At 38.8% G+C, this 14763-nt stretch overlaps 1 long non-coding RNA gene across 1 annotated transcript in view; it reads right to left on the bottom strand.

Moving 5' to 3' along the window:
- Nucleotides 1-13606, bottom strand: part of LOC141406949 (uncharacterized) — a 32271-nt gene extending 18665 nt beyond the window's left edge. The window contains exon 1 of the long non-coding RNA XR_012420050.1: nucleotides 13531-13606. This is a non-coding gene — a long non-coding RNA (uncharacterized lncRNA). The remainder of the gene's footprint in view (nucleotides 1-13530) is intronic.
- Between the last annotated feature and the right edge of the window lie 1157 nt (nucleotides 13607-14763).

Raw genomic sequence — 14763 nt, 5'->3', positions numbered from 1 at the left:
CAAGAGCAAAGAAATTCAAAAGCTAGCAGAAGGCAAGAAATAACTAAGATCAGAGCAGAACTGAAGGAGATAGAGACACAAAAAACCCTTCCAAAAAATCAGTGAATCCAGGAACTGTTTTTTTTTTTGAAAAGATCAACAAAATTGATCGACCACTAGCAAAACTAGTAAAGAAGAAAAGAAGAATCAAATAGATGCAATAAAAAAGGATAAAGGGGATATCACCACCAATCCTACAGAAATACAAACTACCGTCAGAGAACACTTTGAACACCTCTATGCAAATAAACTAGAAAATCTGGAAGAAACGGATAAATTCCTGGACACATACGCCCTCCCACGACTAAACCAGGAAGAAGTTGAATCTCTGAATAGACCAATAACAGGCTGTGAAATTCAGGCAATAATTAATAGCCTACCAACCAAAACAAGTCCAGGACCAGATGGATTTACAGCCGAATTCTACCAGAGATACAAAGAGGAGCTGGTACCATGCCTTCTGAAACTATTCCAATCAATAGAAAAAGAGGGAATCCTCCCCAACTCACTTTATGAGGCCAGCATCATCCTGATACCAAAGCCTCACAGAGACACAACAAAAAAAGAGAATTTTAGACCAATATCCCTGATGAACATTGATGCGAAAGTCTTCAATAAAATACTGGCAAACTGAATACAGCAGCACATCAAAACCACCATGATCAAATCAGTTTCATCCCTGGGATGCAAGGCTTGTTCAACATACGCAAATCAATAAACATAATCCATCACATAAACAGAACCAATGACAAAAACCACGATTATCTCAATAGATGTAGAAAAGGCCTTTGACAAAATTCAACAGCCCTTCATACTAAAAACTCTCAATAAACTAGGAATTGATGGAACGTCTCTCAAAACAATAAGAGCTATTTATGACAAACCCACAGCCAGTATCATACTGAATGGGCAAAAACTGGAAGCATTCCCTTTGAAAACCAGCACAAGACAGGGATGTCCTCTCTCACCACTCCTATTCAACATAGTGTTGGAAGTTCTGGCCAGAGCCATCAGGCAAGAGAAAGAAATAAAAGGTATTCAATTAGGAAAAGAGGAAGTCAAATTGTCCCTGTTTGCAGATGACATGATTGAATATTTAGAAAACCCCATCGTATCAGCCCAAAATCTCCTTAAGCTGATAAGCAACTTCAGCAAAGTCTCAGGATACAAAATCAATGTGCAAAAATTACAAGCATTCCTATACACCAATAATAGACAGAGAGCCAAATCATGAGTGAACTCCCATTCACAATTGCTTCAAAGAGAATCAAATACCTAGGAATCCAACTTACAAGGGATGTGAAGAACCTCTTCAAGGAGAACTACAAACCACTGCTCAATGAAATAAAAGAGGACACAAACAAATGGAAGAACATTCTATGCTCATGAATAGGAAGAATCAACATCGTGAAAATGGCCACACTTCCCAAGGTAATTGATAGATTCAATGCCATCTGCATCAAGCTACCAATGACTTTCTTCACAGAACTGGAAAAAACTACTTTAAAGTTCATATGGGACCAAAAAAGAGCCAACATTGCAAGACAATTCTAAGCAAAAAGAACAAAGCTGTAGGCATCATGCTACCTGACTTCAAACCACACTACAAGGCTACAGTAACCAAAACAGCATGGTACTGATACCAAAACAGATATATAGACCAATGGAACAGAACAGAGGCCTCAGAAATAATACCACACCTCTACAACCATCTGATCTTTGACAAACCTGACAAAAACAAGAAATGGGGAAAGGATTCCCTATTTAATAAATGGTGCTGGGAAAACTGGCTAGCCATAAGTAGAAAGCTGAAACTGAATCCCTTCCTTACACCTTAAGGAAAAATTAATTCAAGATGGATTAAAGACTTAAATGTTAGGCCTAAAAGCATAAAAGCCCTAGAAGAAAACCTAGGCAATACCATTCGGGACATAGGCATGGGCAAAGACTTCATGACTAAAACACCAAAGGCAATGGTAACAAAAGCCAAAATAGACCAATGGGATGTAATTAAACTAAAGAACTTCTGCACAACAAAAGAAAATACCATCAGAGTGAACAGGCAACCTACAGAATGGAAGAAAACTTTTGCAATCTATTCATCTGACAAAGGGCTAATATCCAGAATCTACAAAGCACTTAAACAAATTTAGAAGACAAAAATAAGCAAACCCATCAAAAAGTGGGAAATGGATATGAATAGACACTTCTCAAAAGAAGACATTTATGCAGCCAACAGACACATGAAAAAATGCTCATCATCACTGGTCATCAGAGAAATGCAAATCAAAACCACAATGAGATATCATCTCACACCAGTTAGAATTGTGATTATTAAAAAGCCAGGGAACAACAGATGCTGGAGAGGATGTGGAGAAATAGGAACGCTTTTGCACTGTTGGTGGGAGTGTAAACTAGTTCAACCATTGTGGAAGACAGTGTGGCGATTCCTTAAGGATCTAGAACTAGAAATACCATTTGACCCAGCAATCCCATTACTAGGTATATACCCAAAGGATTATAAATCATGCTACTATAAAGACACATGCACACATATGTTTATTGTGGCACTATTCACAATAGCAAAGACTTGGAACTAACGCAAATGTCCATCAATGATAGACTGGATTAAGAAAATGTGGTACATATACACCACAGAATACTATGCAGCCATAAAAAAGGATGAGTTTGACCAGGTGCGATGCCTCATGCCTGTAATCCCAGCTTTTTGGGAGGCCAAGGCGGGTGAATCATGAGGTCAGGAGATCGAGACCTTCCTGGCTAACATGGTGAAACCCCGTCTCTACTAAAGATACAAAAAATTAGCCAGGCATGGTGGCAGACACCTGTAGTCCCAGCTACTCGGGAGGCTGAGGCCGGACAATGGTGTGAACCCAGGAGGCAGAGCTTGCAGTGAGCCAAGATGGCACCGCTGCACTCTGGCCTGGGCGACAGAGCAAGTTTCTGTCTTTAGAAAAAAAAAAAAAAAAAGGATGAATTCATGTCCTTTGCAGGGACATGGATGCAGCTGGAAACCATCATTCTGAGCAAACTATCACAAGGACAGAAAACCAAACACTACATGTTCTCACTCATAGATGGGAATTGAACAATGAGAATACTTGGACACAGGGCAAGGAACATCACACTCCAGGGCCTGTTGTGGGGTGGGGGACAGGGGGAGGGATAGCATTAGGAGAAATACTTAATGTAATTAATGAGTTAATGGGTGCAGCAAACCAACATGGCACATGTATACCTATGTAACAAACCTGCATGTTGTGCACATGTACCCTAAAACTTAAAGTATAATTTAAAAAAAAAAAAGAAAACAGAAAATAAATAAAATAAATGAGAAAAAAAGAAAAGAAAAGAATTTCCAACCCAGAATTTCATATCAGGTGAATCTAAGCTTCATAAGCAAAGGAGAAATAAGATCCTTTTCAGACAAGCAAATACTGAGGAAATTCATTAACACCAGACCTACTTTACAAGAGCTCCTAAAGGAAGCACTGAATATGGAAAACAAAAACTGTTATCAGCCACTACAAAAACACTGAAGTACACAGACCAGTGACAATATAAAGCAACCACATAAACAATTCTGCTAAATAACCAGCTAGCATCATGTTATGTGTGGATCAAATACATACATAACAATACTAAAAGTAAACAGGCTAAATGCCCAGTTAAAAGACACAGAATGACAAGCTGGATAAAGAACCAGGACCCATTGATATTCTGTCTTCAAGAGACCCATCTCACAGGCAAAGACACACATAGGCTCAAAATAAAGGGATAGAGAAAAATTTACCAAGAAAATGGAAAACAGAAAAAAGCAAGGGTTACAAACCTAGTTTCTGATAAAGCAGACTTCAAACCACCAAAGACCAGGGCTGAGCACAGTAGATCATGCCTGTAATCCCTGCACTTTGAGAGGCCATGGTTGGTGGATCACTTGGGGCCAGGAGGTTGAGACTAACCTGGCCAACATGGTGAAACCCTGTTTCTACTAAAAATATAAAAATTAGCCAGGCGAGCTGGTATGTGCTTGTAGTCCCAACTACTCAGAAGGCTGAGGCAGGTGAATCGCTAGAACCCAGGAGGCAACGATTACAGTGAGCCAAGATCATGCCACTGAACTCCAGCCTGGACGACAGGGCGAGACTCTGTCTCAGAACAAAATGAACAAACAACAACAACAATCACCAAAAAAAAAAAAAAAAAGGATCAAAAAAGACAATAAAGAAGGGCATTATATAGTGGTAAAGGGTTCAATTCAACAAGAAGAGCTAACTCTCCTAAATATATATGCACTCAATATAGGAGCATGCAGATTTATAAAGCAAGTTATTAGAGACTTTCAAAGAGACATAGACTCCCACTCAATAATAATGGGAGACTTTAACACCCCACTGACAATATTAGATCATTGAGACAGAAAATTATCAAAGACATTCAGGACCAGAACTCAGCTCTGGATTAAGTGGACCCGATAGAGATATCTACAGAACTCACCATCTAAAAACAACAGAATACACATTCTTCTCAGTGCCATAGGGCACTTACTCTGAAATTGATCACATAACTGGAAGTAAAACACTCCTCAGCAAATGCAAAGAACTGAAATAATAACAAACAGTCTCTTAAACTGTTTGCAATAAAATTACAACTCAAGATTAAGAAATTCACTCGAAACCATACAACTATGTGGAAATTGAACAAACTGCTCCTGACTGACTTTTGGGTAAATAATGAAATTCAGGCAGAAATCAAGAAGTTCTGTGAAATTAATGAGAACAAAGATACAACATACCAGAACCTCTGTGATGCAGCTAAAGCAGTGTTAAGAGGGAAATTTATAGCACTAAATGCCCTCATCCAAAAGCTAGAAAGATCTCAAGTTAAAAAACTAACATCACAACTAAAATAATTAGAGAACCAAGAGCAAACAAACACCAAAGTTAGCAGAAGACAATAGGAAATAACCAAGATCAGAGTGGAACTGAAGGAGATAGAGACATGAAAAATCCTTCAAAAAATCAATGAATCCAGGAGGTAGTTTTTTGAAAAAAGTAATAAAAGCAATAGACTGCTCCGTAGATTAATGAAGAAGAAAATGGAGAAGATTCAAATAAACACAATTAGAAATTGTAAGGAGGATACTGCCACTGACCCCATAGAAATACAAACTATCAGAGAATACTATAAACACCTCTATGCACATAAACTAGAAAATCTAGAAGAAATAGATAAATTCCTGGACACATACACCCTCCCAAGACTTAACCAGGAAGAAATTGAATCCCTGAATAGACCAATAATGAGTTCTGTAATTGAGGCAGTAATAAATAGCCTACCAATCAAAATAAGTCCAGGACAAGAAAGATTCACAGCTAAATTCGACCAGAGGTACAAAGAAGAGCTGATACCATTCCTATCAAAACTATTACAAAAAAAAAATGAAAAGAAGGAACTCCTTCCTAACTCATTCTTTGAGGCCAGCATCATCCAAAACATGATATCAAAACATAGCAGAGTTAAAAAAAAAAAAATTCAGACAAATATCCTTGATGAACATCAGTGCAAAAATCCTCAATAAAATACTGGCAAACCAAATTCAGCAGAACATCAAAAAGCTTACCCAACACAATCAAGTAGGCTTTATGCCTGATATGCAAGGCTGGTTCAACATACGCAAATCAATAAATGTGATTCATCACATAAACAGAACTAAAGACAAAAATCACATGATTATCGCAATAGATGAAAAAAAGGCATTCAATAAAATTCAACATCCCTTCATGTCAAAAACTCTCAATAAAGTAGGTATTGAAGGAACATACCTCAAAATAATAAGAGCCATATATAACAAACCCATAGCCAATAACATATGGGAATGGGCAAAAGCTGGAAACATTCCCCTTGAAAACGAGCATAAGATAAGGCTGCCCTCTCTCACAACTCCTATTCAACACAGTATTGGAAGTTCTGGCCAGGGCAACCAGGCAAGAGAAATAAACAAAGGCATTTAAATAGCAAGACAGGAAGTCAAACTACCTTTGTGTGTAGATGGCATGATTCTATATCTAGAAAACCCTATCATCTCAGCCCAAAAGCTTTTAAAGCTAATAAGCAACTTGAGCAAAGTCTCAGGATAAAAAATCAATGTGCAAAAATTGATAGCATTTCTAGACACCAAAAACAGGTAAGCTCAGTCCCAAATAGCGAATGAACTCTCATTCACAATTGCCACAAAAAGAATAAAATACCTAGGAATACAGCTAAAAAGGGAAGTGAAGGACTTCTTCAAGGAGAACTACAAACCACTGCTCAGAGAAATCTGAGATGACACAAATGAAAACATATTCCATGCTCACAGACAAGAAGAATCAATAGCGTGAAAATGGCCATATTGCTCAAAGCCATTTATAGATTCAATGCTATTCCCATTAAACTACCATTGACATTCTTCTCAGAATTAGAAAAAAAAAACTATTTTAAAATTCATATGGAACCCAAAAAAAAGCCCGAATTGCCAAGGCAATCCTAAGCAAAAAGAACAAACCTGGAGGCATCACACTACATGACTTCAAACTATATTACAGGGCTACAGTAATCAAAATAGTATGGTTCTGGTACAAGAACAGACACAGGGACCAATGGAACAGAATAGAGAACCCAGAAATAGGACCACACACCTACAACCATCTAATCTTTGACAAACCCAAAAAAAGCAAGCAATGGGGAAAGGATTCCCTATTTAATAAATGATGCTGGGAGAACTGGCTAGCTATATGCAGAAAATTGAAACTGGACCCCTTCCTTACACCATATACAAAAACCAACTCAAGATGGATTAGACTTAAATGTAAAACCCAAAACTATAAAAACCCTAGAAGAAAACCTAGGCAATAACATTCAGGACATAGGAATGGGCTAAGATTTCATGATGAAGATGCCAAAAGCAATTGCAACAAAAGCAAAAATTGACAAATTTTTGCAAAAGCAAATTGCAATTTTTTTGCAAAAATTGACAGACTATCAATAGAGTAAACAGACAACCTACAGAATGGGGAAAAAATTTTGCAATCTATCCATCTAACAAAGGTCTAATATCCAGGATCTATAAGGAACTTAAACAAACTTACATAAAAAAGACAACCCCATAAAAAGTGGGCAAAGGACATGAACAGACACATCTCAAAGGAAGACATACATGCAGCCAACAAATATATGAATAAAAGCTCAACATCACTGATCACTAGAGAAATGCAAATCAAAACCACAACAAGACATCATCTCACACCAGTCAGAATGGCTCTTATTGAAAAGTCAAAAAGCAGCAGATGCTGGCAAGTTTGTAGAGAAAAAGGAACACTCACTGTTGATGTGAGTGTAAATTAGTTCAACCAGGCTGGGCACAGTGGCTCACGCCTGTAATCCCAGCACTTTGGGAGGCCAAGGTGGGCAGATCACTTGAGGTCAGGAGTTGGAGACCAGCCTGGCCAATATGGCAAAACCACGTCTCTACTAAAAATATAAAAATTAGTCAGGCATGGTGGTGCCCAGCTGAGGCATAGGAATCGCTTGAACTTGGGAGGTGAAGATTGTAGTGAACCCAAATTGCACCACTGCACTCCAGCCTGAGCGACAAAGCAAGACTCTGTCTCAAAAAAAAAAAAAAAAAAAAAAAAAAATTAGTTCAACCATTGTGGAAGACAGTGTGGTGATTTGTTAAAGACCTAGAGGCAGAAACATCATTCCACCCAGCAATCCTGTTGCCAGGTATAGTCCCAAAGGAATATAAACCATTCGACTATAAAGACACTTGCATGCATATGTTCATTGCAGCTCTATTCACAATAGCAAAAACATGGAATCAACTTAAATGCTCATCAATAATAGACCGGATAAAGAAAATGTGGTATGCATACACCATGGAATACTATGCAGCCATAAAAAGGAATGACATTGTGTCTTTTGGATGTCCTGGATGGAGTTAGAGGCCTTTATCCTTAGCAAACTAACACAGGAACAGAAAAGCAAACACCACATGTTCTCACTTATAAGTGGGAGCCAAATAATGAGAACATGTAGACACATGGAAGGAACAACACACAATAGAGCCTGTCGAAGGGCGGGGGATGGAAGAAGGGAGAGGATCAGGAAGAACAGCTAATAGATGCTGGACTTAATAGCTGGGTGTTAAGCCCAGGTATTAAGATGGGATGATCTGTGCCGCAGACCACCATGGCACATGTTTACCTATGTAATAAACCTGCACATCCTGCACAGGTACCCCTGAACTTAAAATAAAAGTTGGAAATTTAAAAAAAAAAAAGAAAGAAAGAAAGAAAGAAACCGGGCTTAAAGACACTAGACAGTAGATGTAAGTCTTACACATAGTCCTAACACATACTAGTCAAGTGTTTCTTAACAAAGTCACTTAGCTGGCCAGGCACAGCTCACGCCTGTAATCCCAGGCCTTTGGGAGGCCAAGGCAGGAGGATTGCTTGAGCCCAGGAGTTTGAGACCCGTCTGGGCAACATGGTGAAATCCCAACTCTACAAAAAATAAAAAATAGCTGGACATGGTGGCACACGCCTGTAGTCCCAGCTACTCAGGAAGCTGAGGTGGAGGGATTGCTTGAGCCTGGGAGGAGTGTGCAGTGAGCTATGATCGTGCCATTGCTCTCCATCCTAGGTGACGGAGAGAGACCCTGCCTCAAAACAAAAACAAAAACAAAACAAGGTCACTTAGCCTATTTGCCCTCAATTTCCTTACCTGGGAAATAGGGCAAATACTGTCTATTCTAACTACTTTTTAGGTTACTATGAAGATTAAATTGAAAAATGAGAATTTTTAAACTGCGAAGTGTGTATTTAGTACATGAAAAAAGAAAATATGTATAAAAATGAGCTAGGTTAGATATTTTTATCTACACTATTACATACTTCTTGTTATAGAACTTAGAAAAATATACACATCCACCACTTGTTAGCAGAATATAAATCATTTCCTTTTTTTGTTGTTTTAACTTCTAACACCAGTCTTTAAAATAGAAGTTTCTTATATGTAATACACAGAAATGTGAAAACTGTATTAATTTCTGTATCTCCATATTTTCTAAAAATTCAACACTTTTAAACTAAATGTGAGAATGGGAAACTTTTCATTATACAAAAATGTAATTTAAGGTAAAATACTAAAATACATTTGTTTTCCTAGTGTCTCTCATTTCCCTTTTCTTTGCTCTTCCTTTCACCACCATCCATTACTTGCAGGTATAAAGTAACCTTGTGTCAGCCCCTTTGACTTATACCCCAGTAAAAAATCTCCTTCGGGAGTAATCTGCAGTCATGTGTACCCTGATCATGAAAGTCCATGTATGACTTTTTCCATAGATAATTGCTTTGTAAGATTCCTCTCTAACTATACCCTGAAAGCCTAGCCCCTGTTTGGTTTAGGGGACGTCAGGCATGAGTGAGCAAGTAGAGAAAATCGTGTGCTTAGCTGCCCAGCTCTTCTGCCCCTACTGGCTCTGGAAACTTGCAATTCAAATTATTGACAGAACGATAGTAAACTGTTCTGCTAGGCCAATATGTAAACAATGCTGTTTTCCTGGCCATTAGTCACAAAATGTCAATGTTTATGTAACTATGGTCAAGATCCACAAGCAGCAGCTTGACCAAAATTTTCCTTTCTCAATATTACAGTACAGTTCTGCTTTTGTACACAACTCACATGAATGTAGAACCGTGTGGTTATATTAAGTTGGCCAGCAAATTATGTTTTCCTTGACAGCAATTAAAGTTTTACCCAAAGATCTCCCAGTCTGAAACAACATCTAAAGGCGTATTTTTTTAATTAAGGAAAAAAAAGATATAAATGATGCAGTAAAACCCTACACCGAGTCCAGAAAACTTACATTATATTTCAGCTAAAATATCATTCTAACTCTTCTCTACATTTGGACAGTAACATGTTGCCTTTCAACTAACATTTTTATCATTAAATATGTTAAACATCCATTGGATTTACAAACCATCAACTTGAGAAATGTACAAAAGCTCTTATAGGTATTTTCTTCTATTAAAAAAATTAATTCTTAACAATATCCATGCTTGCCTAAAACAGGAAAAATGAACATAAAAAATGGTAAGCAGCCCAGTACGGGACTCATGCCTGTAATCACAGCACTTTGGGAGGCTGAGGCAACACAGCAAGACCCCATCTTTGCAAGGTAATGGAAAAATTAGCTGGGCGTGGTGTGTGCCTGTTGTCACAGCTACTTTGACAGCTGGGGAGGCAAGATGTCTTGAGAATTCGGGGCTGCAGTTAGCTACAATCATGCTGCTACACTAAAGCCTGGGCAACAGAGACCCTGTCTCTAAAAATAAACAAACAAACAAACAAAAAAATCCAAAACACGAGCTGTTGCAACTAAAAAGAATTACATAATTTAAATTTTTTTTTTAAAAAGGACCTTTATTTAAATTTGAAAAAAAAATCCTAAAGGCCTCTCATCTGATACTTAAATCTCTTTCCCATCTACCCACTCCCCAAAGTCTTTGCTAGGCAGCCACTCAACTAATTAAATTCAACTGAAAACATGGATATATGAAAAGTGAGGTACATTTGTCAAGAAACTGTTGTGCATTTAGATGATTGTGACTGATTTGATTAACTTACTGGATTATAAGGCTAAGAACACCGAATGTATCAATTTGGATCTAGCCAACCTCCTTCTAAAGAATAATAATCATAGTATTAAAAACAATAATAATAACTGCCATATTTAGTGAGCACTCCCTAGGTAGTAACAGACACTGTCCTAAACACTTTACGAACTTTATTCATTCAGTTCTAATGACCATTTGAGACAGATAATGTTATCTCCATTTTCCAAAGTGTAAGCTGAGACTTAGAGATGTTAAATAATATGCTCAAAGTAGTTGGACTAGAAAAAGTAGCATCAGGATTGAAGCCTGAATCTGCCCATCTCCTAAACAACTGTGTCCTTTGATCATGCAGGGACTTGAAAAATACAATTTCATTGAGGATCAAGACTACAGCGCTCACCAAGAGATGCTAAAACCATGTCTGGAATTCATCTAGACTGGAGCAGAGAATCATAAACATGCACATGAGGGCCTATAACTTGAGCTATCGAATTCAGAAAAGTAAACTTAATCAGAAAAGAGCCACTAGGTCCAACAGTTTATGTGAAAAAGAACCAAACACAGAAAAGTCGGCCAGCTAGAAAAGAAACAAGCCTGTACCACCACTTCCGGAAAATAAATTTCAGAGCATGTGGGCTCATCAATGCAGGTCAGGGGAGTGAGGACAAAAGGGACAAACAGCTCCCCACTCACCTCACCCCAACAAAGGATATGGAAAACAAGAGACAACAGAGACAGGGTAAGAAGGCTGAAAGTTATTTTAGTTGCTTTAATCCTCAGTTCATCAGTAGTTAGAGTATTGATTACACTATTTAAAAAAGGGTGGTTGGGGAATTGAATGAGATAAAACATGTGCAGTATTTAGCACAATATCTGACGTAAATATCAATAGCAGTAAATATTAGCTGCAGCTAGTATTGTCCTAGAGAATCACCTACAGCTAACTATAGTGTAGTTTCATGCAAAGAATCATTGACTGCAGTCAGAAGAGCCGGTCTGGGCCCGATGCAGTGGCTCACCCCTGTAATCCCAGTAGTTTGGAAGGCTGAGGTTGGAGGATCACTTGAGCCCAGGAGCTCAAGACCAGGCTGGACAACAGAGTGAGACTCCACCTCTACAAAAACTTTAAAAATCAGCTGGGCATAGTGACATGTGTCTGTAGTCCTAGCTACTTGGGAGGCTGAGGTGAGGGGATTACTTGAGCCCCAGAGTTCGAGGCTGCAGTGAGCTGTGAGCACATCTTTGCACGCCAGCCTGGGTGACAAAACAAGACCCTATCTCAAAAAGAAGAAGGAGGAGGAGGAGGAGAGGGAGTGGGGAGGGGGCAGGGGGAGAGGGAGTGTGTGGGGGAAGGGGAGGGAGAGCGTGTGGGGGAGGGGAAGGGGGAGTGGGAGTGGGAGAAGGAGAAGGAGGAGGAGAAGGGGAGAAGACCTGGTCTGAATCTTTTGTTTGCTTTGTGTTACCTGGAGCATTAAGCAAACACGATGATTTAGCATGAAGAAATTTAAGTTAATAGATATTATAGACCAGTTTCTAATGAAATAAACTCCAAGAAGTTAAAAAAAAAAAAATGGCCAGAACTACAGATACCAATTCTTAAAATGTCAACTGCTTTAGGAAAATTAGGATATGTTAAGTCTAGATTTTAGGAAAGCATTTGACAAACTTTCATGATGACTTTAACCCATCAATCATAGTCATTTTAAAATCCCTGTCTAACGTCTCCAGTCTGGACAGTCTTTGAGTATGGTTCTGTGGATTGCTTTATCTCTTGACAATGGATTGTTTGTCTCGTTTTTGTATGAGTGTCATAATTTTTTCTTTTTTTGAGATAGGGTCTTACTCTGTCACTCAGGTTGGAGTGCAGTGGTGTGATCATAGCTCACTGCAGCCTTGACTTCTTGAGCTCAAGGGATCCTCCTGTCTTGGCCTCTCAAGTAGCTGAGACCACAGGTGTATGCCACCAAGCCTGAATAATTTTTAATTTTACTGCAAAGATGGAATCTCACTATGTTATTCAAGCTGATCTCAAACTCCTGACCTCAAGCCATCCTCCTGTCTCAGCCTTCAAAAGTGCTGGGATTATAGGCATGAGCTGTAACTCCCGGCCCATAATTCATAATTAAATGTTGCATGCTGTGGGTAGAAAAACAATAAAGACTGAGGTAAATAGTATCTATACCCTGAAACAGACACATATCTTCTTCTTTCAGGCAATTAGTATGGGAGTTGAGTCGATCTAGTCAGTAGTTGGGCTGGGTTTCGGTTTTGTTTGGCTCTATTTGCCTTCAGTGCACCACAGCTTCAAACTCCTCCAGCTGCGGGTTGCTTTTACCTTGTGTCTATTGTGGAGTCTGAGACACCTGAGGGCTTTCTTCTGTTTCGGTTCTGTGTTCAGCTTGCAGCAGGCCCAGCATGCCTCTCCACAGGCATACGCGTCCCTCTGCAGTAGTCTAGTGTTGCCTGCTTGTTACTTGCTGCCAGGCTCGTTATAAGACAGGGCAAGGGGTTTCCCTGGTATAGCCTCAAACTAAGGAAGGACTCTTGTGCCTGGGCCATGGCCTGGGGCTTTCTCAGTACTCCTCCCCCTCCTCCATCTTCCCTTCTCACCCCCACAGCAAACTCCGCCTTGTGTCTAAGAAAGGTCTTGCGTGGAGAGTTTCTGCTCTGCCCTGGTGGCAGCTGACCTCTCTGCTTTGTTTGATTGCAGGTTGCTGAACCAGACAAGTGCCCTTGGCCCTCCCCCAGGGCACATGGCTTTTGCTTCGAATAACAGCAGAAACAGAGAATAGTGAAGGCTTTGTACCTGGTTTCATCTCAGAAAACGAATTTCTCAGGTCTCCGGCCTGTCTCCAATCTTTCTTGTGAATTCCTCATGGAGCCTTATGGAAAAGGATTTGAGAATGAGTGTCTATTCTTCTTGAGTCTAGATCTCTAGAAGATTCTGAACTGTCTCACTAGCCTAACACTGGACCTTTAAGAATTTGTTAAAATTTTAGCTGCTTATTTTTTACCCACTCTTAAGACAGCTGCCTTTCTCTACTTCCACAAAGATGTAGCAATTCATGTGCCCCATCTCTCCTCAGAGGGCCTGTTGCCCTTTGAAATTCAGTTAACCTGGTTGTCTTGTGATCTCAGCTTTTTCACAGATTCAAGAAAATTTGTGATTTTATAAGTTATATAGCTTTTCCTCTCATTTTTAGGCTAGGGGTGACATGCTTTAAAGGTTTCTATATCCTAAATGGAATAATTCGGATAGCGCTGGCAAACTCAAATGCCTACAAAGTTCAGGTGGAGAATATACGTGATCAAAATAGTCTAAGGGTGAAAGGTGTGAATTATGAGTAAATGAAGAATGCTTGACTATCTGAGGGCATACAAATATTTTTAAAATTATGCATGCTAAACCAAAAATGTCTTTAGAATTCAACTGACAAGTTGAATTTCCTAATTAAGATATTAGCAGAATTATGTGTTCAAACCTGGTTAAGCAGAACTGGTTGATCGATAACTAAAAAGAGCTTTAAAATGCATCATTTTCGACCTAAAAGGAAATTCTTATTGTCATGGCCAGAAATCTCTACTTAGTCCTGTGCTGATTTTAATATTTTAAGGTTTGGAATGAAGATATAAAAAGAAGAGTATTCTGGTTTTCTTTCATGAAACTAAATCAAGAGTTATTGCTAATATACTTCATATTAAGATTCATGAGGTGCTTGACAGGTTAAAATAAAGAGACTTAATATGCATAAATGTAAGGTTCTAAAATTGGGCTTAACAAATCTACTTCAAATTTACAGGTGCATAGAATTGGTGAGAGCTGACTTACTAATAGAAGTTCATATGGTAATGACTGATGATTTTTATCAGGTGCAAATTTAGTGAGTCAAATGATGACATAATTGCCCCCAAATAAGCTGCTCTGCCTTAGGTTATAATAACATCAGTGGAAGCAAAGTGTTCAGAACAAAGGAAGCCTTTAGTCCCACAGATGAGACACATGTGGAGTGTCTTGTTGCTGTATTTTACAAGGGTCATT

This window comes from Macaca fascicularis, chromosome 11, assembly GCF_037993035.2.
Source record: "Macaca fascicularis isolate 582-1 chromosome 11, T2T-MFA8v1.1".
In the NCBI taxonomy this organism is placed as follows: domain Eukaryota; kingdom Metazoa; phylum Chordata; class Mammalia; order Primates; family Cercopithecidae; genus Macaca; species Macaca fascicularis.
Note: the sequence above shows the minus strand (reverse complement) of the source record. Positions and strands in the feature narration are given on the sequence as shown.